The sequence below is a fragment of the Schistocerca gregaria genome, chromosome 5 (assembly GCF_023897955.1).
Source record: "Schistocerca gregaria isolate iqSchGreg1 chromosome 5, iqSchGreg1.2, whole genome shotgun sequence".
In the NCBI taxonomy this organism is placed as follows: domain Eukaryota; kingdom Metazoa; phylum Arthropoda; class Insecta; order Orthoptera; family Acrididae; genus Schistocerca; species Schistocerca gregaria.
Window position 1 is genome coordinate 73916333 of NC_064924.1, and position 24360 is coordinate 73940692.

The 24360-nt window shown below is 49.8% G+C and overlaps 9 non-coding genes across 9 annotated transcripts; all 9 read right to left on the reverse strand.

The window, feature by feature from the left end:
* Positions 1-7053: 7053 nt before the first annotated feature.
* LOC126273814 (5S ribosomal RNA) lies at positions 7054-7172 on the reverse strand. The gene has a single exon (XR_007549652.1). It is a non-coding gene; the product is annotated as a 5S ribosomal RNA (ribosomal RNA).
* Positions 7173-8252: 1080 nt separating this feature from the next.
* Positions 8253-8371, reverse strand: LOC126273922 (5S ribosomal RNA). The gene has a single exon (XR_007549756.1). It is a non-coding gene; the product is annotated as a 5S ribosomal RNA (ribosomal RNA).
* An 8329-nt stretch (positions 8372-16700) lies between these two features.
* Positions 16701-16819, reverse strand: LOC126273815 (5S ribosomal RNA). The gene has a single exon (XR_007549653.1). It is a non-coding gene; the product is annotated as a 5S ribosomal RNA (ribosomal RNA).
* Positions 16820-17899: 1080 nt separating this feature from the next.
* Positions 17900-18018, reverse strand: LOC126273923 (5S ribosomal RNA). Its single transcript, XR_007549757.1, has one exon. It is a non-coding gene; the product is annotated as a 5S ribosomal RNA (ribosomal RNA).
* Positions 18019-19098: 1080 nt separating this feature from the next.
* LOC126273817 (5S ribosomal RNA) lies at positions 19099-19217 on the reverse strand. The gene has a single exon (XR_007549654.1). It is a non-coding gene; the product is annotated as a 5S ribosomal RNA (ribosomal RNA).
* A 1080-nt stretch (positions 19218-20297) lies between these two features.
* LOC126273924 (5S ribosomal RNA) lies at positions 20298-20416 on the reverse strand. The gene has a single exon (XR_007549758.1). It is a non-coding gene; the product is annotated as a 5S ribosomal RNA (ribosomal RNA).
* A 1080-nt stretch (positions 20417-21496) lies between these two features.
* Positions 21497-21615, reverse strand: LOC126273818 (5S ribosomal RNA). The gene has a single exon (XR_007549655.1). It is a non-coding gene; the product is annotated as a 5S ribosomal RNA (ribosomal RNA).
* A 1080-nt stretch (positions 21616-22695) lies between these two features.
* Positions 22696-22814, reverse strand: LOC126273925 (5S ribosomal RNA). The gene has a single exon (XR_007549759.1). It is a non-coding gene; the product is annotated as a 5S ribosomal RNA (ribosomal RNA).
* Positions 22815-23894: 1080 nt separating this feature from the next.
* On the reverse strand, positions 23895-24013 carry LOC126273851 (5S ribosomal RNA). Its single transcript, XR_007549687.1, has one exon. It is a non-coding gene; the product is annotated as a 5S ribosomal RNA (ribosomal RNA).
* Positions 24014-24360: the final 347 nt, after the last annotated feature.

Sequence of the window (24360 nt, forward strand, 5' to 3'; positions counted from 1 at the left end):
TACGCAACCAGGACGACGCATCCACCGGAAAAGGAAAGTCATTGTCGGTCGGGCATCGAGCGTGGCTGGCAGGCGGCGGCAATGAGGGCAGGGGTCAATTAGTCTGAGGCCTGGCCACAGTGTCGCCCCCACACCCGTCATCACTCATATCGACCGTAAAACAAAACAATATTTCATGTATGAAAAAAAAGAGAAATCGCAACAGCCTAGGTATAGTAAAAACAACATGAAACAAAACGCTATTTTAAAGCGCCGGTAATCCCGGTGTGAAATCCCACACCGACGAAAGGTTCCAAAAGTGCCGAGCGCAGACACGTGACGAGAAGTGGGAGCGCTCGACAGTGAAAAGAAATGAAAAAAGAAAAAAGAAAAAATAACGCAAACAGTCACCACTAGAAACTATAACTGAAACATCAGTAAAGAATCTCGTCACGCCACATACGGGGGAAAAAAAAAGAAAAAAGAAACTAATAATACCGACACTCATGCCAAACAAGAAGTTTGGCAATAACGTCCAGACAAAACTGAAAAGACTTCTGATGTCGTTCGATAGTCAAGTTTCGGCAATTTTCGTTCCAGAAAACATAGAGAAAGTCGCATTTATTCATATTGTGTCGCTCAAGGGCAATTTGAAAATACGAGACAATAACATCCATGTTACGCAGGTACCGACATACGCGCAAAAGCATGCGCCAGTGCGACCTGCAAAAAATTTGCAAAATTTTGCCGATAATGTGGCGATGTCTGAATCTGAGAATGTTGGGTCCATAAAAAGGTAAGGAAGTCCAAATCGGTAGACAACTTTAAAGAGAAAATAGCAAAAACTGTATGGCCAAAGATCCACACCGTGGCATTTCGCTTGGTGGTGGGGTAGACGACACACTGCGGAATTAATACATCATCCACAGTAACGGTTCGAGCGTCCACCCGCTGAATCAGACGAATCATATCCCTGGCGACGTCCCAAACACGGCGGAAGCGGTCACACGCAAAGCGGTGTTCAAGAGTATCGTCGACAGTACACACGTCACACACTCCAGATGGGATAAGGTTGATGGAATGAAGTTTGGAGTTGGTGGGGATGGTGCGATGCACCACCTTGTACCATGCAGCGTGTACGGAAGCCGGGAGGACTTTGTTGGCGAGGTTTTGCCACACTGCCACCCAGTTGCAGCGTGGCAATCGATACTCCCACTTGCAACGAATAGGAGGTCCGCGTATAGCATCGCAGACAGCGCTAACCGTGTGGGCGGAGATGTCACGAAGTGTCAGGTAACTATTATCGAAATAGTAGCGGCGCACATAAGAAAGATAAAACGGGATGTGCGATACAGAAACAGGTGCCACTTCAGAATGAGAACGATAACGATTAAAAACAACCGCGGTGGGACTGCAAGGTGCCTTCTGCATAACAGCGGTAATTCGCTTCCAAAGGAGAGCCGCACATTTGGCTGAAAAATCGACAAGTCCCAAACCGCCGTCGGACAGGCCCAAGGTACAGACAGCATGTGACACCTTAAAAATCTCCCCCCTCCATAAAAACCAGTAAATCGCCTGTGTGATGGCGCGCCCCAATTGCTTGGGTACCGGGAGAACCTGCGCAAGGTACCACGCCCTTGCCAAGAAGTTATTATTTATTAAATGCACCTTTTCCGGAAGGGCCAAATTTCGGACCGCATGGATCTTGACAACAGCACGAATGCGATGCAGCGTAGGCCGCCAATTTAATGCTTCCATCTGCTGTGGATTCGAGGATAAAAGGACTCCAAGAACTTTATGCTGCTGCTGTACACAGAACCAGTCCCTACGAAGGGTACGTGCGCGGGCGGTGAGCGGTAAAAGAACAGTTTTCTGTGTATTGACAATCGCCCCCGTAGCTTGTTCAAAGTTGTGCAGAACGACTTGCAACCTGTCAACATCGTCTAAATGCTCAATAAATACGCCAAGGTCATCAGCGTATGCTTTACAAACCAATCTGGTAGTCCCCATCTGAATGCCGCGACATTCCTGACCGATATAGCGGAGGAGGGGATCCAGCGCAATGGCAAAAAGCGCCATGGAAAGCGGACACCCTTGCCGCACGGAGCGACCTACACGAAAAGCAGGAGTAAGACGACCATTAACACAAATGCGTGACGTAGCATTTTGCAACAGATGCGTCACTAATTTGGTAAATTTATAACCAAACCCCATGCGCACCAAAACCTGACGCAAATAAAAATGACTAATACGGTCAAAGGCATTCTTAAAATCAACTAATAAAATCGCCGCAGTCCGAAGCCGAGCACTTTTTACATAACCAATGCAGTCCCTGTAAGCAAGGATAGCGTCAAAGATATTCCGATCGCGCACCGCACACGTTTGCTGAGCACTAAGTACCGCCGGCAAAATGTTTTTAAGTCGCTGAGCGACGCAGCGCGTGACGATCTTGTAGTCAACATTTAATAAAGTAATCGGACGGACAGCGTCGATATTTGGCACAGCATTGGATTTGGGAACGAGCGTCACAACCCCCTCCACAAAGGCAGCTGGTACAGTCACACCATTTCGAATATCATTTACCAAATCTACTAAAATCTCACTAAAAAGATGAAAAAATTTCAAATAAAATTCCGCAGGAATCCCATCTGGACCTGGAGACTTCCCGTTGGGACTCCGCCGAACGGCATCGAGAACTTCATCAGACGTAAAGGCGTCAGTTAAATGATTCCTGTCCGGGCGAGTTAAAACATGGGGTACAGTCTGCAAAAAATCTCGCAACGCGTCGGAATCCACATCAACAGCACGGAAAAGTGAAGCGAAATGTTCAAAAATATCTGTTTCAATTTCCGACTGTACAGAAGTTCGATCGCCGTTTCGCAGCCGCCAAACATTAATCTTCAAACGTTCACGGCGTTTGCGTTCCCTGTGTAAATGGTAAATGGACAGAGGTTCCCCAGTAACAAGTCCCGCAGGCTGACTTCGGACGGTCACCCCATCACTAACGGCACGCATGTCAAGTAAAAGCTTTGCTTGAAATTGCTTCAGAGTAGGCAACAACTCGGGCTGTGACGTCACCCGCAACGCTAAGTCCCGTAAACAAGCCTGGCGGAAGCGAGCCGTTGCCCGACGCCAGCGTGCCGCCTCACGGCTGTAATCAATTAAAAATTTCCTAATCGCCGGTTTAACTATCGCAACCCACCACTCAATGGTGCTACTATGACCGCCTCGAGTCCGCAACAACCGTTGCCATATACGGTTAAAACAAGTCACAAAATGGTCGTCATTGAGTAAACTGCAATTGAACTTCCACAAATTGGTACGGCGAGGAACACACAAACGAGGCAATAAAAGACGACAGGAGTAACTGGAGTGGTCAGAAAATACGACAGGAGTCACGTCAGCACTACAAATACGGGCAGACAGCTGCCTAGACACATAAATCCGATCGAGGCGGCTACGCCCGGTACCGTAAAAATAGGTGAAGTAGGTGAAATCCGGGTGTAAAACACGCCACGTGTCGAGCAGCTGAAAACTAGTGACTAAAGTACCCAGCTCGTGACATTTGTTTGGACGCGGCTCTTGATCGCTGTCGTCTAAAACACAATTAAAATCACCCCCAACGATTAAAGTATCGACATTCCTGGATAGAAGCTGACACAAATCTCTACCATAAAATTCAGCCCTGGCCGGTTTAACATTTCCTGACGGAGCGTACACATTGACAAACACAATTCCAAAAATGGTACAAGCAACAGCGCGACCGTTCGGTAAAATGTCAACGTTAGATATTGGTAAGCCAGAACGCACTAAAATTGCAGTGCCCGTATCGTTATCAGGGGCAATATTATCAATCACAGTAAAATCAGTAAAATCATGCAAAAACAAAAGCGCTTCACAAGTCACCTCCTGTAAAAAAGCGACGTGACAGTTATTATCATACAAGAAATTTTTTAAAATCATTGCCTTCTGCGGATTTCGCAACTTATTAAGATTAACTGTTAAGATGTTCCACTGGCTACAGTCGTTAACCATATACACGTAATAACACAGTTAAAAAACAAGAAAATAAAAGAAAAACATGAAATTTGCTTAAAACAAGATAAACCATACAAACTTGCTAGGAGGGGGAGGACATACAATGAGTCACACTAATGGTTACCACCGGCCTCCACATCCGCCGACCAATCCTGTGACTGACTAGGAAGGGGGGGCGGGAGCGGTGGAGTCCCAGAAACTGTGACGGCACCTTCTGTGACGGAATGCTCCACGGCGGGCATCTCGACATCCGAAGATAAAGGCTGCACCAAATCGTGGGTGGAAGGGGGGGCACGACGAAGGTGCGAATCTTCGGCCTTTCTTTTGGTTGGAAAGGGGGAAGGTGTCACAGACAAAGGCGGATCCACCGCCATGCCGGAATCGGCATCAGAAGTCGGTTGCCTCAGGAAGGTTTTCAAATGTTGCACCGCGATGTCACGTTTCTGCGTTGCAGCAACAACATCACCCTCCGGCTGAGTGCGGGAAGAGGTCTGCTTTTTCGCGTGGCGCCTGCTGCCTCCCCCCTGAGACGGGCGGTGGCCGAGGTCTACGCCGTCGCGCGTGGCCGGTTGTCGGGAGGTCGGTTGCCCGACCGACCGAACCTGAGGGGGGGCAGGAGAACGCGCCACCGGAGACAGACTCCGATTTTTGTCCGAAAAACCACGCGTATTAAACGAAGCAGAGCTACTGGCACTACGTAAACGTGGGGTGCCAGAAGCTCGAGCGACATTCCGGTCCCTACGCGGTTTCGGTGCAGTAAAAGCTTCACGTTCTACAACAGCACTGGCAGCAGAAAGACTGTCGGGGACGGTAGTAGGAGCAACCGCCGATATGTCGGGTTCCGTAACCGGGACAGTATGCGGAACAATTTCTGCCGACATCGGCACGGATTGCGGTGAGACTTCGTCCACTACCGGTTTTTCAAAAACAGATTCAGTTGTCGCAGCCGCGAGCAAAGAAGGCTCAACACGAGGTTCAGAAACAGAAACAGAGTCACTATCAGGAACAGACGTGTCCATAACGTCAGCGGCGGCCGATACAGGGGGGGCGGCCGCGAGTTGCACACGTGCGGGGGGGGCGGAACCTAAACTCGTTGCAGCAACAGAAGCAAAGCTAGGCCCACTTAAAACGTCCTCACGTGGCAACTGAACAGGCTGCCTGCGTTTAGGACAGTTTTGTCGGTAATGACCAACAGCACCGCAAAAGGAACACGTCTGAGGTTGACCACTATAGGTTATAAAAGCACGATGACCGTTAACTAACAAGAAGGACGGAATATGTTGTCGTACTATCATCTTTACACTCCTCACGCCGTTTTCGACCTGAAAAACATAGGCGGAAGACCACTTCTCTTTAAAAACAGATAGCACGGTCCCGTACGGCCGCAAATGACGAGATATTGTGTCATTCCGGATTTCAAAAGGCAAATTGAACACACGAACATTTCGAAGGCCAAACCCACCATGAGAAATAGTCACGTTACTAATGCGACCGTCTAGATGTCGAAATTTACGGATACCATCATTAACATTTACCACGGTATCACACAATTCGGGAGTTTTCAACTTCAAAAACACGGAATTGATAAAAGTATCAAATTGAACTCCGAGAACGTCATCGGTCGACAAACACAATTCCTCAAGTATCCAACGGTGAATTTCGAAAGCTGACGGTTTTCCGACGGAACTATCGAATTCGCATTGCACATTATTTTGTCGTTCTTCACTATTATCATACAACATAGCCATAACTTACGGACTTGATGAAATGTAGCCGCGAGGCAGGAGACAGACGACACGCGAGGCGCCGCCGGCCAAGTCGCACAAGGAAGTACTGCTCGCTCGGCACCGAGGTGTTGCCAGGCGGGCAGACAGCCAAGTACTAATCCGGCCCGATGTTGCTTAACTTCGGTGATCGGACGAGAAGCGGTGTATTCAACATGGTATGGCCGTTGGCGTCCTTATACTGTAGCCGCACGGCAGAAGAATGCTTCGCCTCTCCTCCCAACACACGCACTCGCCATTTTCGGTGGCACATTTGACGCAAAGCACGTCCTTCCACCTCGACACTCGCGGGAGACGCACCATGTTATTGTTATCCAGCGCAGGTCTTGCGCGCGGCCGGCCGGCGGGTGGACTGCGCGGGGTGTGGCAGTGTCCTGCTGGAGCGAGGGAAGCGTTCTCACCTGCCTGACACGCGTCGCGCTTCCAGATATTTGCGTAATTCGCATGGTGCATTCTCGGCTGTCCCCTTCCGTCCCGACTTGTCCCGACTTTGCTCGACTGCCGCTCGCTGCCGCTCGGGTCGTGGTCCATATGACAGCACAAGCACGAGAAACAACTGCGAGACTGGCGCCGGACTGACCGGCGTGTGCGAGGCGCCGTGTGCGGCCGTTCAGAGCTACTAGGGCAGCTCTGTGCCGTGCCATGGAAAGGTGCGAAAACACGGACACAAGACACAGGCGGTTCGACAAAGCATCCATCTCTTCTAGCGGCGAAAGATAAATTTTTGTTTACAAATATGCAATTGTGCACTGCTACAAAACTATAAGCCCTGACGTAATTCAGAACAGTCCTGTCGTGTCATACTCTTGTTATTTCTAGAGACACTTTGTCTGTCTTCATTTTTTGGCTACCCCTGCCAGCCCTATTTTCCAGAGTTCCCTGGCGGTCACCGATCCGAATACTAACGTTGTTGCTTATCGTCGGTGATCGTACCAGAACAGTTGATTTTCTGTTTTTTTAGTTTTTTATTTAATTATTTAGTTTTTGGAATTTTGCGCTCCTACAAAACAGTAGGCTCTGACGCATTTCAAGTGCGCATCTGTCGATTCGCAGTGTTTCGTTACCTTCAAGGAGTTCCTACCACCCTTCCTTGGCGCATTCTTGCTCAAACTGAGTTCATTACTGTAATTTCGCATCTTACGTTTAATACAGTATTTTAAAATGCGTGTGGGTGCATCTTTGTTGCACCTGAGAGTTAGTATGAAAAGAGGGCTGCCAGGTGTAGTGACATGAAATTTAAAACAAGAGAGAGAGCCAACAGCACCTGGTGTTCCCAGGCAGTCACCCATCCAAGTACTAACCCGGCCCGATGTTGCTTAACTTCGGTGATCGGACGAGAACCGGTGTATTCAACATGGTATGGCCGTTGGCGTCCTTATACTGTAGCCGCACGGCAGAAGAATGCTTCGCCTCTCCTCCCAACACACGCACTCGCCATTTTCGGTGGCACATTTGACGCAAAGCACGTCCTTCCACCTCGACACTCGCGGGAGACGCACCATGTTATTGTTATCCAGCGCAGGTCTTGCGCGCGGCCGGCCGGCGGGTGGACTGCGCGGGGTGTGGCAGTGTCCTGCTGGACCGAGGGAAGCGTTCTCACCTGCCTGACACGCGTCGCGCTTCCAGATATTTGCGTAATTCGCATGGTGCATTCTCGGCTGTCCCCTTCCGTCCCGACTTGACCCGACTTTGCTCGACTGCCGCTCGCTGCCGCTCGGGTCGTGGTCCATATGACAGCACAAGCACGAGAAACAACTGCGAGACTGGCGCCGGACTGACCGGCGTGTGCGAGGCGCCGTGTGCGGCCGTTCGGAGCTACTAGAGCAGCTCTGTGCCGTGCCATGGAAAGGTGCGAAAACACGGACACAAGACACAGGAGGTTCGACAAAGCATCCATCTCTTCTAGCGGCGAAAGATAAATTTTTATTTACAAATATGCAATTGTGCACTGCTACAAAACTATAAGCCCTAACGTAATTCAGAACAGTCCTGTCGTGTCATACTCTCGTTATTTCTAGAGACACTTTGTCTGTCTTCATTTTTTGGCTACCCCTGCCAGCCCTATTTTCCAGAGTTCCCTGGCGGTCACCGATCCGAATACTAACGTTGTTGCTTATCGTCGGTGATCGTACCGGAACAGTTGATTTTCTGTTTTTTTAGTTTTTTATTTAATTATTTAGTTTTTGGAATTTTGCGCTCCTACAAAACAGTAGGCTCTGACGCATTTCAAGTGCGCATCTGTCGATTCGCAGTGTTTCGTTACTTTCAAGGAGTTCATACCACCCTTCCTTGGCGCATTCTTGCTCAAACTGAGTTCATTACTGTAATTTCGCATCTTACGTTTAATACAGTATTTTAAAATGCGTGTGGGTGCATCTTTGTTGCACCTGAGAGTTAGTATGAAAAGAGGGCTGCCAGATGTAGTGACATGAAATTTGAAACTAGAGAGAGAGCCAACAGCACCCGGTGTTCCCAGGCGGTCACCCGTCCAAGTACTAACCCGGCCCGATGTTGCTTAACTTCGGTGATCGGACGAGAACCGGTGTATTCAACATGGTATGGCCGTTGGCGTCCTTATACTGTAGCCGCACGGCAGAAGAATGCTTCGCCTCTCCTCCCAACACACGCACTCGCCATTTTCGGTGGCACATTTGACGCAAAGCACGTCCTTCCACCTCGACACTCGCGGGAGACGCACCATGTTATTGTTATCCAGCGCAGGTCTTGCGCGCGGCCGGCCGGCGGGTGGACTGCGCGGGGTGTGGCAGTGTCCTGCTGGACCGAGGGAAGCGTTCTCACCTGCCTGACACGCGTCGCGCTTCCAGATATTTGCGTAATTCGCATGGTGCATTCTCGGCTGTCCCCTTCCGTCCCGACTTGACCCGACTTTGCTCGACTGCCGCTCGCTGCCGCTCGGGTCGTGGTCCATATGACAGCACAAGCACGAGAAACAACTGCGAGACTGGCGCCGGACTGACCGGCGTGTGCGAGGCGCCGTGTGCGGCCGTTCGGAGCTACTAGAGCAGCTCTGTGCCGTGCCATGGAAAGGTGCGAAAACACGGACACAAGACACAGGCGGTTCGACAAAGCATCCATCTCTTCTAGCGGCGAAAGATAAATTTTTGTTTACAAATATGCAATTGTGCACTGCTACAAAACTATAAGCCCTGACGTAATTCAGAACAGTCCTGTCGTGTCATACTCTTGTTATTTCTAGAGACACTTTGTCTGTCTTCATTTTTTGGCTACCCTTGCCAGCCCTATTTTCCAGAGTTCCCTGGCGGTCACCGATCCGAATACTAACGTTGTTGCTTATCGTCGGTGATCGTACCGGAACAGTTGATTTTCTGTTTTTTTAGTTTTTTATTTAATTATTTAGTTTTTGGAATTTTGCGCTCCTACAAAACAGTAGGCTCTGACGCATTTCAAGTGCGCATCTGTCGATTCGCAGTGTTTCGTTACTTTCAAGGAGTTCCTACCACCCTTCCTTGGCGCATTCTTGCTGAAACTGAGTTCATTACTGTAATTTCGCATCTTACGTTTAATACAGTATTTTAAAATGCGTGTGGGTGCATCTTTGTTGCTCCTGAGAGTTAGTATGATTAGAGGGCTGCCAGGTGTAGTGACATGAAATTTAAAACAAGAGAGAGAGCCAACAGCACCTTTTTTTTTTTTTTTATTTTTTTATGAGAGGGAGCCAACAGCACCTTTTTTTTTTTTTTTTGAAATGTGATAAATGCCTCCCATTTATACGCCAAAAACAGAAAGAGGAAACGGAAAGATAAGGCGGATTCACACCGTAACAATCGATGATGACGACTGTCCAAAGGGAACACAAAACATTTGTACGCAACCAGGACGACGCATCCACCGGAAAAGGAAAGTCATTGTCGGTCGGGCATCGAGCGTGGCCGGCAGGCGGCGGCATTGAGGGCAGGGGTCAATTAGTCTGAGGCCTGGCCACAGTGTCGCCCCCACACCCGTCATCACTCATATCGACCGTAAAACAAAACAATATTTCATGTATGAAAAAAAAGAGAAATCGCAACAGCCTAGGTATAGTAAAAACAACATGAAACAAAACGCTATTTTAAAGCGCCGGTAATCCCGGTGTGAAATCCCACACCGACGAAAGGTTCCAAAAGTGCCGAGCGCAGACACGTGACGAGAAGTGGGAGCGCTCGACAGTGAAAAGAAATGAAAAAAGAAAAAAGAAAAAATAACGCAAACAGTCACCACTAGAAACTATAACTGAAACATCAGTAAAGAATCTCGTCACGCCACATACGGGGGAAAAAAAAAGAAAAAAGAAACTAATAATACCGACACTCATGCCAAACAAGAAGTTTGGCAATAACGTCCAGACAAAACTGAAAAGACTTCTGATGTCGTTCGATAGTCAAGTTTCGGCAATTTTCGTTCCAGAAAACATAGAGAAAGTCGCATTTATTCATATTGTGTCGCTCAAGGGCAATTTGAAAATACGAGACAATAACATCCATGTTACGCAGGTACCGACATACGCGCAAAAGCATGCGCCAGTGCGACCTGCAAAAAATTTGCAAAATTTTGCCGATAATGTGGCGATGTCTGAATCTGAGAATGTTGGGTCCATAAAAAGGTAAGGAAGTCCAAATCGGTAGACAACTTTAAAGAGAAAATAGCAAAAACTGTATGGCCAAAGATCCACACCGTGGCATTTCGCTTGGTGGTGGGGTAGACGACACACTGCGGAATTAATACATCATCCACAGTAACGGTTCGAGCGTCCACCCGCTGAATCAGACGAATCATATCCCTGGCGACGTCCCAAACACGGCGGAAGCGGTCACACGCAAAGCGGTGTTCAAGAGTATCGTCGACAGTACACACGTCACACACTCCAGATGGGATAAGGTTGATGGAATGAAGTTTGGAGTTGGTGGGGATGGTGCGATGCACCACCTTGTACCATGCAGCGTGTACGGAAGCCGGGAGGACTTTGTTGGCGAGGTTTTGCCACACTGCCACCCAGTTGCAGCGTGGCAATCGATACTCCCACTTGCAACGAATAGGAGGTCCGCGTATAGCATCGCAGACAGCGCTAACCGTGTGGGCGGAGATGTCACGAAGTGTCAGGTAACTATTATCGAAATAGTAGCGGCGCACATAAGAAAGATAAAACGGGATGTGCGATACAGAAACAGGTGCCACTTCAGAATGAGAACGATAACGATTAAAAACAACCGCGGTGGGACTGCAAGGTGCCTTCTGCATAACAGCGGTAATTCGCTTCCAAAGGAGAGCCGCACATTTGGCTGAAAAATCGACAAGTCCCAAACCGCCGTCGGACAGGCCCAAGGTACAGACAGCATGTGACACCTTAAAAATCTCCCCCCTCCATAAAAACCAGTAAATCGCCTGTGTGATGGCGCGCCCCAATTGCTTGGGTACCGGGAGAACCTGCGCAAGGTACCACGCCCTTGCCAAGAAGTTATTATTTATTAAATGCACCTTTTCCGGAAGGGCCAAATTTCGGACCGCATGGATCTTGACAACAGCACGAATGCGATGCAGCGTAGGCCGCCAATTTAATGCTTCCATCTGCTGTGGATTCGAGGATAAAAGGACTCCAAGAACTTTATGCTGCTGCTGTACACAGAACCAGTCCCTACGAAGGGTACGTGCGCGGGCGGTGAGCGGTAAAAGAACAGTTTTCTGTGTATTGACAATCGCCCCCGTAGCTTGTTCAAAGTTGTGCAGAACGACTTGCAACCTGTCAACATCGTCTAAATGCTCAATAAATACGCCAAGGTCATCAGCGTATGCTTTACAAACCAATCTGGTAGTCCCCATCTGAATGCCGCGACATTCCTGACCGATATAGCGGAGGAGGGGATCCAGCGCAATGGCAAAAAGCGCCATGGAAAGCGGACACCCTTGCCGCACGGAGCGACCTACACGAAAAGCAGGAGTAAGACGACCATTAACACAAATGCGTGACGTAGCATTTTGCAACAGATGCGTCACTAATTTGGTAAATTTATAACCAAACCCCATGCGCACCAAAACCTGACGCAAATAAAAATGACTAATACGGTCAAAGGCATTCTTAAAATCAACTAATAAAATCGCCGCAGTCCGAAGCCGAGCACTTTTTACATAACCAATGCAGTCCCTGTAAGCAAGGATAGCGTCAAAGATATTCCGATCGCGCACCGCACACGTTTGCTGAGCACTAAGTACCGCCGGCAAAATGTTTTTAAGTCGCTGAGCGACGCAGCGCGTGACGATCTTGTAGTCAACATTTAATAAAGTAATCGGACGGACAGCGTCGATATTTGGCACAGCATTGGATTTGGGAACGAGCGTCACAACCCCCTCCACAAAGGCAGCTGGTACAGTCACACCATTTCGAATATCATTTACCAAATCTACTAAAATCTCACTAAAAAGATGAAAAAATTTCAAATAAAATTCCGCAGGAATCCCATCTGGACCTGGAGACTTCCCGTTGGGACTCCGCCGAACGGCATCGAGAACTTCATCAGACGTAAAGGCGTCAGTTAAATGATTCCTGTCCGGGCGAGTTAAAACATGGGGTACAGTCTGCAAAAAATCTCGCAACGCGTCGGAATCCACATCAACAGCACGGAAAAGTGAAGCGAAATGTTCAAAAATATCTGTTTCAATTTCCGACTGTACAGAAGTTCGATCGCCGTTTCGCAGCCGCCAAACATTAATCTTCAAACGTTCACGGCGTTTGCGTTCCCTGTGTAAATGGTAAATGGACAGAGGTTCCCCAGTAACAAGTCCCGCAGGCTGACTTCGGACGGTCACCCCATCACTAACGGCACGCATGTCAAGTAAAAGCTTTGCTTGAAATTGCTTCAGAGTAGGCAACAACTCGGGCTGTGACGTCACCCGCAACGCTAAGTCCCGTAAACAAGCCTGGCGGAAGCGAGCCGTTGCCCGACGCCAGCGTGCCGCCTCACGGCTGTAATCAATTAAAAATTTCCTAATCGCCGGTTTAACTATCGCAACCCACCACTCAATGGTGCTACTATGACCGCCTCGAGTCCGCAACAACCGTTGCCATATACGGTTAAAACAAGTCACAAAATGGTCGTCATTGAGTAAACTGCAATTGAACTTCCACAAATTGGTACGGCGAGGAACACACAAACGAGGCAATAAAAGACGACAGGAGTAACTGGAGTGGTCAGAAAATACGACAGGAGTCACGTCAGCACTACAAATACGGGCAGACAGCTGCCTAGACACATAAATCCGATCGAGGCGGCTACGCCCGGTACCGTAAAAATAGGTGAAGTAGGTGAAATCCGGGTGTAAAACACGCCACGTGTCGAGCAGCTGAAAACTAGTGACTAAAGTACCCAGCTCGTGACATTTGTTTGGACGCGGCTCTTGATCGCTGTCGTCTAAAACACAATTAAAATCACCCCCAACGATTAAAGTATCGACATTCCTGGATAGAAGCTGACACAAATCTCTACCATAAAATTCAGCCCTGGCCGGTTTAACATTTCCTGACGGAGCGTACACATTGACAAACACAATTCCAAAAATGGTACAAGCAACAGCGCGACCGTTCGGTAAAATGTCAACGTTAGATATTGGTAAGCCAGAACGCACTAAAATTGCAGTGCCCGTATCGTTATCAGGGGCAATATTATCAATCACAGTAAAATCAGTAAAATCATGCAAAAACAAAAGCGCTTCACAAGTCACCTCCTGTAAAAAAGCGACGTGACAGTTATTATCATACAAGAAATTTTTTAAAATCATTGCCTTCTGCGGATTTCGCAACTTATTAAGATTAACTGTTAAGATGTTCCACTGGCTACAGTCGTTAACCATATACACGTAATAACACAGTTAAAAAACAAGAAAATAAAAGAAAAACATGAAATTTGCTTAAAACAAGATAAACCATACAAACTTGCTAGGAGGGGGAGGACATACAATGAGTCACACTAATGGTTACCACCGGCCTCCACATCCGCCGACCAATCCTGTGACTGACTAGGAAGGGGGGGCGGGAGCGGTGGAGTCCCAGAAACTGTGACGGCACCTTCTGTGACGGAATGCTCCACGGCGGGCATCTCGACATCCGAAGATAAAGGCTGCACCAAATCGTGGGTGGAAGGGGGGGCACGACGAAGGTGCGAATCTTCGGCCTTTCTTTTGGTTGGAAAGGGGGAAGGTGTCACAGACAAAGGCGGATCCACCGCCATGCCGGAATCGGCATCAGAAGTCGGTTGCCTCAGGAAGGTTTTCAAATGTTGCACCGCGATGTCACGTTTCTGCGTTGCAGCAACAACATCACCCTCCGGCTGAGTGCGGGAAGAGGTCTGCTTTTTCGCGTGGCGCCTGCTGCCTCCCCCCTGAGACGGGCGGTGGCCGAGGTCTACGCCGTCGCGCGTGGCCGGTTGTCGGGAGGTCGGTTGCCCGACCGACCGAACCTGAGGGGGGGCAGGAGAACGCGCCACCGGAGACAGACTCCGATTTTTGTCCGAAAAACCACGCGTATTAAACGAAGCAGAGCTACTGGCACTACGTAAACGTGGGGTGCCAGAAGCTCGAGCGACATTCCGGTCCCTACGCGGTTTCGGTGCAGTAAAAGCTTCACGTTCTACAACAGCACTGGCAGCAGAAAGACTGTCGGGGACGGTAGTAGGAGCAACCGCCGATATGTCGGGTTCCGTAACCGGGACAGTATGCGGAACAATTTCTGCCGACATCGGCACGGATTGCGGTGAGACTTCGTCCACTACCGGTTTTTCAAAAACAGATTCAGTTGTCGCAGCCGCGAGCAAAGAAGGCTCAACACGAGGTTCAGAAACAGAAACAGAGTCACTATCAGGAACAGACGTGTCCATAACGTCAGCGGCGGCCGATACAGGGGGGGCGGCCGCGAGTTGCACACGTGCGGGGGGGGCGGAACCTAAACTCGTTGCAGCAACAGAAGCAAAGCTAGGCCCACTTAAAACGTCCTCACGTGGCAACTGAACAGGCTGCCTGCGTTTAGGACAGTTTTGTCGGTAATGACCAACAGCACCGCAAAAGGAACACGTCTGAGGTTGACCACTATAGGTTATAAAAGCACGATGACCGTTAACTAACAAGAAGGACGGAATATGTTGTCGTACTATCATCTTTACACTCCTCACGCCGTTTTCGACCTGAAAAACATAGGCGGAAGACCACTTCTCTTTAAAAACAGATAGCACGGTCCCGTACGGCCGCAAATGACGAGATATTGTGTCATTCCGGATTTCAAAAGGCAAATTGAACACACGAACATTTCGAAGGCCAAACCCACCATGAGAAATAGTCACGTTACTAATGCGACCGTCTAGATGTCGAAATTTACGGATACCATCATTAACATTTACCACGGTATCACACAATTCGGGAGTTTTCAACTTCAAAAACACGGAATTGATAAAAGTATCAAATTGAACTCCGAGAACGTCATCGGTCGACAAACACAATTCCTCAAGTATCCAACGGTGAATTTCGAAAGCTGACGGTTTTCCGACGGAACTATCGAATTCGCATTGCACATTATTTTGTCGTTCTTCACTATTATCATACAACATAGCCATAACTTACGGACTTGATGAAATGTAGCCGCGAGGCAGGAGACAGACGACACGCGAGGCGCCGCCGGCCAAGTCGCACAAGGAAGTACTGCTCGCTCGGCACCGAGGTGTTGCCAGGCGGGCAGACAGCCAAGTACTAATCCGGCCCGATGTTGCTTAACTTCGGTGATCGGACGAGAAGCGGTGTATTCAACATGGTATGGCCGTTGGCGTCCTTATACTGTAGCCGCACGGCAGAAGAATGCTTCGCCTCTCCTCCCAACACACGCACTCGCCATTTTCGGTGGCACATTTGACGCAAAGCACGTCCTTCCACCTCGACACTCGCGGGAGACGCACCATGTTATTGTTATCCAGCGCAGGTCTTGCGCGCGGCCGGCCGGCGGGTGGACTGCGCGGGGTGTGGCAGTGTCCTGCTGGAGCGAGGGAAGCGTTCTCACCTGCCTGACACGCGTCGCGCTTCCAGATATTTGCGTAATTCGCATGGTGCATTCTCGGCTGTCCCCTTCCGTCCCGACTTGTCCCGACTTTGCTCGACTGCCGCTCGCTGCCGCTCGGGTCGTGGTCCATATGACAGCACAAGCACGAGAAACAACTGCGAGACTGGCGCCGGACTGACCGGCGTGTGCGAGGCGCCGTGTGCGGCCGTTCAGAGCTACTAGGGCAGCTCTGTGCCGTGCCATGGAAAGGTGCGAAAACACGGACACAAGACACAGGCGGTTCGACAAAGCATCCATCTCTTCTAGCGGCGAAAGATAAATTTTTGTTTACAAATATGCAATTGTGCACTGCTACAAAACTATAAGCCCTGACGTAATTCAGAACAGTCCTGTCGTGTCATACTCTTGTTATTTCTAGAGACACTTTGTCTGTCTTCATTTTTTGGCTACCCCTGCCAGCCCTATTTTCCAGAGTTCCCTGGCGGTCACCGATCCGAATACTAACGTTGTTGCTTATCGTCGGTGATCGTACCAGAACAGTTGATTTTCTGTTTTTTTAGTTTTTTATTTAATTATTTAGTTTTTGGAATTTTGCGCTCCTACAAAACAGTAGGCTCTGACGCATTTCAAGTGCGCATCTGTCGATTCGCAGTGTTTCGTTACCTTCAAGGAGTTCCTACCACCCTTCCTTGGCGCATTCTTGCTCAAACTGAGTTCATTACTGTAATTTCGCATCTTACGTTTAATACAGTATTTTAAAATGCGTGTGGGTGCATCTTTGTTGCACCTGAGAGTTAGTATGAAAAGAGGGCTGCCAGGTGTAGTGACATGAAATTTAAAACAAGAGAGAGAGCCAACAGCACCTGGTGTTCCCAGGCAGTCACCCATCCAAGTACTAACCCGGCCCGATGTTGCTTAACTTCGGTGATCGGACGAGAACCGGTGTATTCAACATGGTATGGCCGTTGGCGTCCTTATACTGTAGCCGCACGGCAGAAGAATGCTTCGCCTCTCCTCCCAACACACGCACTCGCCATTTTCGGTGGCACATTTGACGCAAAGCACGTCCTTCCACCTCGACACTCGCGGGAGACGCACCATGTTATTGTTATCCAGCGCAGGTCTTGCGCGCGGCCGGCCGGCGGGTGGACTGCGCGGGGTGTGGCAGTGTCCTGCTGGACCGAGGGAAGCGTTCTCACCTGCCTGACACGCGTCGCGCTTCCAGATATTTGCGTAATTCGCATGGTGCATTCTCGGCTGTCCCCTTCCGTCCCGACTTGACCCGACTTTGCTCGACTGCCGCTCGCTGCCGCTCGGGTCGTGGTCCATATGACAGCACAAGCACGAGAAACAACTGCGAGACTGGCGCCGGACTGACCGGCGTGTGCGAGGCGCCGTGTGCGGCCGTTCGGAGCTACTAGAGCAGCTCTGTGCCGTGCCATGGAAAGGTGCGAAAACACGGACACAAGACACAGGAGGTTCGACAAAGCATCCATCTCTTCTAGCGGCGAAAGATAAATTTTTATTTACAAATATGCAATTGTGCACTGCTACAAAACTATAAGCCCTAACGTAATTCAGAACAGTCCTGTCGTGTCATACTCTCGTTATTTCTAGAGACACTTTGTCTGTCTTCATTTTTTGGCTACCCCTGCCAGCCCTATTTTCCAGAGTTCCCTGGCGGTCACCGATCCGAATACTAACGTTGTTGCTTATCGTCGGTGATCGTACCGGAACAGTTGATTTTCTGTTTTTTTAGTTTTTTATTTAATTATTTAGTTTTTGGAATTTTGCGCTCCTACAAAACAGTAGGCTCTGACGCATTTCAAGTGCGCATCTGTCGATTCGCAGTGTTTCGTTACTTTCAAGGAGTTCATACCACCCTTCCTTGGCGCATTCTTGCTCAAACTGAGTTCATTACTGTAATTTCGCATCTTACGTTTAATACAGTATTTTAAAATGCGTGTGGGTGCATCTTTGTTGCACCTGAGAGTTAGTATGAAAAGAGGGCTGCCAGATGTAGTGACATGAAATTTGAAACTAGAGAGAGAGCCAACAGCACCCGGTGTTCCCAGGCGGTCACCCGTCCAAGTACTAACCCGGCCCGATGTTGCTTAACTTCGGTGATCGGACGAGAACCGGTGTATTCAACATGGTATGGCCGTTGGCGTCCTTATACTGTAGCCGCACGGCAGAAGAATGCTTCGCCTCTCCTCCCAACACACGCACTCGCCATTTTCGGTGGCACATTTGACGCAAAGCACGTCCTTCCACCTCGACACTCGCGGGAGACGCACCATGTTATTGTTATCCAGCGCAGGTCTTGCGCGCGGCCGGCCGGCGGGTGGACTGCGCGGGGTGTGGCAGTGTCCTGCTGGACCGAGGGAAGCGTTCTCACCTGCCTGACACGCGTCGCGCTTCCAGATATTTGCGTAATTCGCATGGTGCATTCTCGGCTGTCCCCTTCCGTCCCGACTTGACCCGACTTTGCTCGACTGCCGCTCGCTGCCGCTCGGGTCGTGGTCCATATGACAGCACAAGCACGAGAAACAACTGCGAGACTGGCGCCGGACTGACCGGCGTGTGCGAGGCGCCGTGTGCGGCCGTTCGGAGCTACTAGAGCAGCTCTGTGCCGTGCCATGGAAAGGTGCGAAAACACGGACACAAGACACAGGCGGTTCGACAAAGCATCCATCTCTTCTAGCGGCGAAAGATAAATTTTTGTTTACAAATATGCAATTGTGCACTGCTACAAAACTATAAGCCCTGACGTAATTCAGAACAGTCCTGTCGTGTCATACTCTTGTTATTTCTAGAGACACTTTGTCTGTCTTCATTTTTTGGCTACCCCTGCCAGCCCTATTTTCCAGAGTTCCCTGGCGGTCACCGATCCGAATACTAACGTTGTTGCTTATCGTCGGTGATCGTACCAGAACAGTTGATTTTCTGTTTTTTTAGTTTTTTATTTAATTATTTAGTTTTTGGAATTTTGCGCTCCTACAAAACAGTAGGCTCTGACGCATTTCAAGTGCGCATCTGTCGATTCGCAGTGTTTCGTTACCTTCAAGGAGTTCCTACCACCCTTCCTTGGCGCATTCTTGCTCAAACTGAGTTCATTACTGTAATTTCGCATCTTACGTTTAATACAGTATTTTAAAATGCGTGTGGGTGCATCTTTGTTGCACCTGAGAGTTAGTATGAAAAGAGGGCTGCCAGGTGTAGTGACATGAAATTTAAAACAAGAGAGAGAGCCAACAGCACCTGGTGTTCCCAGGCAGTCACCCATCCAAGTACTAACCCGGCCCGATGTTGCTTAACTTCGGTGATCGGACGAGAACCGGTGTATTCAACATGGTATGGCCGTTGGCGTCCTTATACTGTAGCCGCACGGCAGAAGAATGCTTCGCCTCTCCTCCCAACACACGCACTCGCCATTTTCGGTGGCACATTTGACGCAAAGCACGTCCTTCCACCTCGACACTCGCGGGAGACGCACCATGTTATTGTTATCCAGCGCAGGTCTTGCGCGCGGCCGGCCGGCGGGTGGACTGCGCGGGGTGTGGCAGTGTCCTGCTGGACCGAGGGAAGCGTTCTCACCTGCCTGACACGCGTCGCGCTTCCAGATATTTGCGTAATTCGCATGGTGCATTCTCGGCTGTCCCCTTCCGTCCCGACTTGACCCGACTTTGCTCGACTGCCGCTCGCTGCCGCTCGGGTCGTGGTCCATATGACAGCACAAGCACGAGAAACAACTGCGAGACTGGCGCCGGACTGACCGGCGTGTGCGAGGCGCCGTGTGCGGCCGTTCGGAGCTACTAGAGCAGCTCTGTGCCGTGCCATGGAAAGGTGCGAAAACACGGACACAAGACACAGGAGGTTCGACAAAGCATCCATCTCTTCTAGCGGCGAAAGATAAATTTTTATTTACAAATATGCAATTGTGCACTGCTACAAAACTATAAGCCCTAACGTAATTCAGAACAGTCCTGTCGTGTCATACTCTCGTTATTTCTAGAGACACTTTGTCTGTCTTCATTTTTTGGCTACCCCTGCCAGCCCTATTTTCCAGAGTTCCCTGGCGGTCACCGATCCGAATACTAACGTTGTTGCTTATCGTCGGTGATCGTACCGGAACAGTTGATTTTCTGTTTTTTTAGTTTTTTATTTAATTATTTAGTTTTTGGAATTTTGCGCTCCTACAAAACAGTAGGCTCTGACGCATTTCAAGTGCGCATCTGTCGATTCGCAGTGTTTCGTTACTTTCAAGGAGTTCATACCACCCTTCCTTGGCGCATTCTTGCTCAAACTGAGTTCATTACTGTAATTTCGCATCTTACGTTTAATACAGTATTTTAAAATGCGTGTGGGTGCATCTTTGTTGCACCTGAGAGTTAGTATGAAAAGAGGGCTGCCAGATGTAGTGACATGAAATTTGAAACTAGAGAGAGAGCCAACAGCACCCGGTGTTCCCAGGCGGTCACCCGTCCAAGTACTAACCCGGCCCGATGTTGCTTAACTTCGGTGATCGGACGAGAACCGGTGTATTCAACATGGTATGGCCGTTGGCGTCCTTATACTGTAGCCGCACGGCAGAAGAATGCTTCGCCTCTCCTCCCAACACACGCACTCGCCATTTTCGGTGGCACATTTGACGCAAAGCACGTCCTTCCACCTCGACACTCGCGGGAGACGCACCATGTTATTGTTATCCAGCGCAGGTCTTGCGCGCGGCCGGCCGGCGGGTGGACTGCGCGGGGTGTGGCAGTGTCCTGCTGGACCGAGGGAAGCGTTCTCACCTGCCTGACACGCGTCGCGCTTCCAGATATTTGCGTAATTCGCATGGTGCATTCTCGGCTGTCCCCTTCCGTCCCGACTTGACCCGACTTTGCTCGACTGCCGCTCGCTGCCGCTCGGGTCGTGGTCCATATGACAGCACAAGCACGAGAAACAACTGCGAGACTGGCGCCGGACTGACCGGCGTGTGCGAGGCGCCGTGTGCGGCCGTTCGGAGCTACTAGAGCAGCTCTGTGCCGTGCCATGGAAAGGTGCGAAAACACGGACACAAGACACAGGCGGTTCGACAAAGCATCCATCTCTTCTAGCGGCGAAAGATAAATTTTTGTTTACAAATATGCAATTGTGCACTGCTACAAAACTATAAGCCCTGACGTAATTCAGAACAGTCCTGTCGTGTCATACTCTTGTTATTTCTAGAGACACTTTGTCTGTCTTCATTTTTTGGCTACCCCTGCCAGCCCTATTTTCCAGAGTTCCCTGGCGGTCACCGATCCGAATACTAACGTTGTTGCTTATCGTCGGTGATCGTACCAGAACAGTTGATTTTCTGTTTTTTTAGTTTTTTATTTAATTATTTAGTTTTTGGAATTTTGCGCTCCTACAAAACAGTAGGCTCTGACGCATTTCAAGTGCGCATCTGTCGATTCGCAGTGTTTCGTTACCTTCAAGGAGTTCCTACCACCCTTCCTTGGCGCATTCTTGCTCAAACTGAGTTCATTACTGTAATTTCGCATCTTACGTTTAATACAGTATTTTAAAATGCGTGTGGGTGCATCTTTGTTGCACCTGAGAGTTAGTATGAAAAGAGGGCTGCCAGGTGTAGTGACATGAAATTTAAAACAAGAGAGAGAGCCAACAGCACCTGGTGTTCCCAGGCAGTCACCCATCCAAGTACTAACCCGGCCCGATGTTGCTTAACTTCGGTGATCGGACGAGAACCGGTGTATTCAACATGGTATGGCCGTTGGCGTCCTTATACTGTAGCCGCACGGCAGAAGAATGCTTCGCCTCTCCTCCCAACACACGCACTCGCCATTTTCGGTGGCACATTTGACGCAAAGCACGTCCTTCCACCTCGACACTCGCGGGAGACGCACCATGTTATTGTTATCCAGCGCAGGTCTTGCGCGCGGCCGGCCGGCGGGTGGACTGCGCGGGGTGTGGCAGTGTCCTGCTGGACCGAGGGAAGCGTTCTCACCTGCCTGACACGCGTCGCGCTTCCAGATATTTGCGTAATTCGCATGGTGCATTCTCGGCTGTCCCCTTCCGTCCCGACTTGACCCGACTTTGCTCGACTGCCGCTCGCTGCCGCTCGGGTCGTGGTCCATATGACAGCACAAGCACGAGAAACAACTGCGAGACTGGCGCCGGACTGACCGGCGTGTGCGAGGCGCCGTGTGCGGCCGTTCGGAGCTACTAGAGCAGCTCTGTGCCGTGCCATGGAAAGGTGCGAAAACACGGACACAAGACACAGGAGGTTCAACAAAGCATCCATCTCTTCTAGCGGCGAAAGATAAATTTTTATTTACAAATATGCAATTGTGCACTGCTACAAAACTATAAGCCCTAACGTAATTCAGAACAGTCCTGTCGTGTCATACTCTCGTTATTTCTAGAGACACTTTGTCTGTCTTCATTTTTTGGCTACCCCTGCCAGCCCTATTTTCCAGAGTTCCCTGGCGGTCACCGATCCGAATACTAACGTTGTTGCTTATCGTCGGTGATCGTACCGGAACAGTTGATTTTCTGTTTTTTTAGTTTTTTATTTAATTATTTAGTTTTTGGAATTTTGCGCTCCTACAAAACAGTAGGCTCTGACGCATTTCAAGTGCGCATCTGTCGATTCGCAGTGTTTCGTTACTTTCAAGGAGTTCATACCACCCTTCCTTGGCGCATTCTTGCTCAAACTGAGTTCATTACTGTAATTTCGCATCTTACGTTTAATACAGTATTTTAAAATGCGTGTGGGTGCATCTTTGTTGCACCTGAGAGTTAGTATGAAAAGAGGGCTGCCAGATGTAGTGACATGAAATTTGAAACTAGAGAGAGAGCCAACAGCACCCGGTGTTCCCAGGCGGTCACCCGTCCAAGTACTAACCCGGCCCGATGTTGCTTAACTTCGGTGATCGGACGAGAACCGGTGTATTCAACATGGTATGGCCGTTGGCGTCCTTATACTGTAGCCGCACGGCAGAAGAATGCTTCGCCTCTCCTCCCAACACACGCACTCGCCATTTTCGGTGGCACATTTGACGCAAAGCACGTCCTTCCACCTCGACACTCGCGGGAGACGCACCATGTTATTGTTATCCAGCGCAGGTCTTGCGCGCGGCCGGCCGGCGGGTGGACTGCGCGGGGTGTGGCAGTGTCCTGCTGGACCGAGGGAAGCGTTCTCACCTGCCTGACACGCGTCGCGCTTCCAGATATTTGCGTAATTCGCATGGTGCATTCTCGGCTGTCCCCTTCCGTCCCGACTTGACCCGACTTTGCTCGACTGCCGCTCGCTGCCGCTCGGGTCGTGGTCCATATGACAGCACAAGCACGAGAAACAACTGCGAGACTGGCGCCGGACTGACCGGCGTGTGCGAGGCGCCGTGTGCGGCCGTTCGGAGCTACTAGAGCAGCTCTGTGCCGTGCCATGGAAAGGTGCGAAAACACGGACACAAGACACAGGCGGTTCGACAAAGCATCCATCTCTTCTAGCGGCGAAAGATAAATTTTTGTTTACAAATATGCAATTGTGCACTGCTACAAAACTATAAGCCCTGACGTAATTCAGAACAGTCCTGTCGTGTCATACTCTTGTTATTTCTAGAGACACTTTGTCTGTCTTCATTTTTTGGCTACCCCTGCCAGCCCTATTTTCCAGAGTTCCCTGGCGGTCACCGATCCGAATACTAACGTTGTTGCTTATCGTCGGTGATCGTACCAGAACAGTTGATTTTCTGTTTTTTTAGTTTTTTATTTAATTATTTAGTTTTTGGAATTTTGCGCTCCTACAAAACAGTAGGCTCTGACGCATTTCAAGTGCGCATCTGTCGATTCGCAGTGTTTCGTTACCTTCAAGGAGTTCCTACCACCCTTCCTTGGCGCATTCTTGCTCAAACTGAGTTCATTACTGTAATTTCGCATCTTACGTTTAATACAGTATTTTAAAATGCGTGTGGGTGCATCTTTGTTGCACCTGAGAGTTAGTATGAAAAGAGGGCTGCCAGGTGTAGTGACATGAAATTTAAAACAAGAGAGAGAGCCAACAGCACCTGGTGTTCCCAGGCAGTCACCCATCCAAGTACTAACCCGGCCCGATGTTGCTTAACTTCGGTGATCGGACGAGAACCGGTGTATTCAACACGGTATGGCCGTTGGCGTCCTTATACTGTAGCCGCACGGCAGAAGAATGCTTCGCCTCTCCTCCCAACACACGCACTCGCCATTTTCGGTGGCACATTTGACGCAAAGCACGTCCTTCCACCTCGACACTCGCGGGAGACGCACCATGTTATTGTTATCCAGCGCAGGTCTTGCGCGCGGCCGGCCGGCGGGTGGACTGCGCGGGGTGTGGCAGTGTCCTGCTGGACCGAGGGAAGCGTTCTCACCTGCCTGACACGCGTCGCGCTTCCAGATATTTGCGTAATTCGCATGGTGCATTCTCGGCTGTCCCCTTCCGTCCCGACTTGACCCGACTTTGCTCGACTGCCGCTCGCTGCCGCTCGG